Genomic DNA, 4702 nt, shown 5'->3' with positions numbered 1-4702 from the left:
TGAGTTAATAAGTTAGTCCCAAAAAAGATATAAAAGGCATACAAAACATCCAAAGTTTGACAAGATAATAGCATGGAACCATCAAAAATTATAGATACGTTGGAGACGTATCAGAGTGGCATAGATCCCACCAAAGAATTCCCCTTCATTAGCATTATTATTTAGCCTCCTCGTGATTATAGCTCCCATGTTGAAACTTCTATCACCCGTTACTGCGCTCTTAAGAATACTAAGGTTAGGTGCGCAGAGGTGACAATGATCAATCTTCCCGTTAATGCATCTAACAATGAAGAGGGCAAAATAATGTAAGGCAGGGAAATGAATGCTCCCCATGGTAGCCTGCGTAAGATATCTAGTTTCTCCAACAATTATACTAGAAATAAAATCTCTAACCGAAGACTTAGGAGGATCATTGGGACTACCCCAATCAGGTATCTTGCAAATTCTATTAAAATCCTCTAAATCCAAGGTATACGATTTTTCATAAAGATCAAACAATATGGATGAGTCACGGCCAACTGAAAATTTGAATCTACGAACAAAAGAGGCAGTGAGTGTAGTATACTGTTCGCATTTGTTGGAGATGAATTCTTCGATCCCGGCGTTGTGAACAAATGTATCAAACTCGTCCTTGAGACCTGCATCAATCATGAATTCATCGGAAGGCCATTCACATGGTTGTACCTATGCATTCCTCGGCTGATAAGGATCGGGCTCCCGAATTGAGAGAGAAGGACCCCTTTTGCTTGAGGAACCACCATGATAGTTTCTCCTGAACATCTTATTTTTTCTGAAATTTTTAGTGACTCAAAAGAAAAGTGAACAAGGCTCAACAAAACTCATAGAAACTACTCCTACAAGTGCCTAGAGGCCATATCATGCATCAAAACTACTTGGGACCAACTAAAACTAACATGCAAAGCTCAAGAACAGGGTCACCAATGCAGCAAATATACGCAACGAATAAAGCACTAGAGCAAATACTAATTGGACCAATGGAGGAGTCACATACCAAGGAACAACTCCCCAAAACAGTTTGGTGAATGAGGCTTTGCACAAGGAGATCGAAAAATGCAGCAAGAGGAGCAAGAACACGGGTTTGAGTTGTGGAATGATTTTTTCTGGAGGTGGAAGAAGGAGATGGGAGCTGGAATAAGTGGAGGGGGGCACGTGGGACCCACAAGCCTGCCAGGCCCGGCGAGGGGGGTGGCCGGGCCTCCTGGGCTTGTGGTCCACTGGTGCATCCCCCTGACTAGCTTTCTATCTCAGAAATTTTCAAAAATTCTAGAAAAAATCATACTTGAATTTCAGGGCATTTGAAGAACTTTTATTTCCGGGACACCTTTCTAAGGGACGGAAAAAGCAGAAAACAGGAAAATAAAACTAAATTTATCATTTTTCTTCTAAGCAACAGAAAGTAAAAGTTGGGAACAGAGGGTTGTGACTCCTAGATTCATCCATCTCATGGTCATCAAAAGAAATCCGTCAATGAGGTTGATCAAGTCTCCTTGACAAACTATTTTTTTTCGAATCACATAAAACCGGAGAATTTTCGAATAATCACTAGGTTACCTCAACGGGGATGTGCATATCCCCAATAAGTAAATCATACTTCATCTTGGTAGTAGGTATAGGACATTCAAAGCTTCCAATAAGAATTGAGGAAGATTTTTCAATAGCATTGATGCAATGAACTTCATATTGTTTCTTCGGAAAGTGCACCGTGTGCTCATTACCATTAACATGGAAAGTGACATTGCCTTTGTTGCAATCAATAACAGCCCCTGCAGTGTTTAAAAAGGGTCTTCCAAGGATGACCGCCATGGCATCATTCTTGGGAATATCCACAATAACAAAGTCCGCTAAGATAGTAACGTTAGCAACCACAACAGGCACATCCTCGCAAACGCCGATATGAAATGCAGTTGATTTGTCGGCCATTTGCAAAGACATTTCAGTAGGTGTCAAATTATCCAATTCAAGTCTACGATATAAAGAGAGAGGCATAACACTAACACCGGGTCCAAGATCACATAAAGCAGTTCTAACATAATTTCCTTTAATGGAGCAAGGTATAGTGGGCACTCCGGGATCACCTAGTTTCTTAGGAGTCCCACCCTTAAAAGTGTAGTTGGCAAGCACGGTGGAAATCTCAACCTCAGGTATCTTAGTTTTAGTAGTCACAATATCTTTCATGTACTTAGCATAAGGAGACATTTTGAGCATATCTGTCAAACACATTTGCAAAAAGACAGGTCTAATCATTTCAACAAAGCGCTCAAAATCCTCATCATCCTTTTTCTTGGATGGTTTGGGAGGAAAGGGCATGGGTTTCTGAACCCATGGTTCTATTTGTTTACCATGCTTCCTAGCAATAAAGTCGTTCTTATCATATCTACTGTTCTTAGGTTGTGGGTTATCAAGATCAACAACAGGTTCGATCTCCACATCCTTATCATTACTAGGTTGAGCATCATCATCAACACCACTATCAATATTATCACTAGGCTCATGTTCATCGCCAGATTGTGTTTCGGCATTAGAAACAGAGACATCATTTGGATTCTCAGGTGTAACAGCAACAGGTTTGCTAGCATGCAAGTTCCTATCATCTTTCTTTTTCTTCCTATTACCAGGATGACTAGGTGCCTCAGTGTTAACTCCTTGAGAATCTTATTAATTTCTCTTAGGATGGCCCTCAGGATACAAAGGTTCCTGAGTCATTCTACCACCTCTAGTGACGACTCTAACACAATTGTCATTCAACTCATTGAGCAAGTCATTTTGAGCCTTAAGTACTTGTTCTACTTAAGTAGTGACCATAGAGGCATGTTTACTCAAAAGCTTAAGATCATTGACATTTCTATCCACATAAGCACTTATATGACTAATCATACGAGCATTTTGTTCCAATTGTCTGCTAACATAATCATTGAAACTTTGTTGTTTGGCAACGAAGTTATCAAATTCATCGAAGCCTAAGCTAGCAGGTTTATCATAAGGAATATCACTCTCATTGAATCTACGAAGAGAATTTACCTCTACTACCTGTGTTGGGTTATCAAGACCATGTATTTCTTTGATAGGTGGTAGATTCTTAACATCTTCAGATTTAATACCTTTCTCTTGCATAGATTTCTTGGCTTCTTGCATATCTTTAGGACTGAGAAATAGAATACCTCTTTTCTTCATAGTTGGCTTCGGAGGTGGTTCAGGAATAGTCCAAGCATTATCATTGCTCAAGATATTATTCAATAGAATTTCAGCTTGTTCCACAGTTCTTTCCCTGAAAACACAACCAACACAACTATCTAGGTGGTCCCTAGAAACATCGGTTAGTCCATTATAAAAGATATAAAGTATTTCATTTTTCTCAAGAGGGTGATCAGGCAAAGCATTTAGTAACTCGACAAGCCTCCCTCAAGCTTGTGGGAGACTCTCTTCTTCAACTTGCACAAAGTTATATATATCCTGCAAGGCAGCTTGTTTCTTATGGGCAGGAAAATATTTCTCAAAGAAGTAGTATATCATATCCCGGGGACTACGCACACAACCAGGAGCAAGAGAAGTAAACCAAGTCTTAGCATCACCCTTTAGTGAGAAAGGAAACAACTTAAGGATATAGTAATGGCGAATTGTTTACTCACTCGTGAATAGGGTGGCTATATCATTCAGCTTAGTAAGATGTGCTACAACTGTTTCAGACTCATAACCGTGAAAAGGATAAGATTCTACCAAAGTGATTAACTCAGGATCGACAGAGAATTCATAATCCTTATCAGGGACAAAGATGGGTGAAGTAGCAAACTTAGGATCGTATTTCATTCTAGGATTCAGAGATTTTTCTTTTCACTTGCGCAATAAATTCTCAAGATCATATATATCCTTACAATCAAGAAAGTCTTCAGTTACCTCTCCCTCCATAACATAACCCTCAGGTATAATAGGCAATTCATATCTAGGAGAGCTAGTTCTAATAGGTGGAACAGCAGGTTCCACTTCAATAATTTCATCAGTTTCAGAAGTATCATCACATTCACCAGCAACTCTAGCAATTTGTGCATCAAGAAATGCACCCAGTGGCAAAGCAGTATCAAGCAAAGCATCATCATAAGCATCATGGATAGCAAAAGTAGCATCATCAAGCACATGCGACACATCAGAATTTCTAGTAGGTGGTGGTGTCGCAAAATTTACTCATAACTGAAGGTGAATCAAGTGCAGAGCTAGATGGCAGTTCCTTACATGTCTTCGTAGTTGACAGCAAGACTTTAGTTTTTGGATCTCTCGGATTCCTCATAGTGATCATTAAACGTAAATCCCAAGTGACTCTGAGAATAGAGCCATGCCTCCCCGGCAACGGCGCCAGAAAATAGTATTGATAACCCACAAGTACAGGGGATTGCAACAGTTTTCGAGGGTAGAGTATTCAACCCAAATTTGTTGATTCGACACAAGGGGGAGCCAAAGAATATTCTCGAGTATTATCAGTTGAGTTGTCAATTCAACCACACCTGAAAGACTTAGTATCTGCAGCAAAGTTTCTCTAGCAAAGTAGTGTGACAGTAACGGTAGCAGCGGTAATAGTAACAGTAGTGACAACAGTAGTGGAAACAGTAGAAGCAGTGATAGCAGTAGCGGTAACAGTAGCAGTAGTGATAGCAGTAGCGGTAAAGTAGCGTAGCAAGGACCAGTAGAAAAA

The sequence above is a fragment of the Hordeum vulgare genome, chromosome 3H (assembly GCF_904849725.1).
Source record: "Hordeum vulgare subsp. vulgare chromosome 3H, MorexV3_pseudomolecules_assembly, whole genome shotgun sequence".
Taxonomy (NCBI): Eukaryota; Viridiplantae; Streptophyta; class Magnoliopsida; order Poales; family Poaceae; genus Hordeum; species Hordeum vulgare.
The sequence above is the reverse complement of the archived record's forward strand: the minus strand, read 5'-3'. Positions refer to the sequence as shown.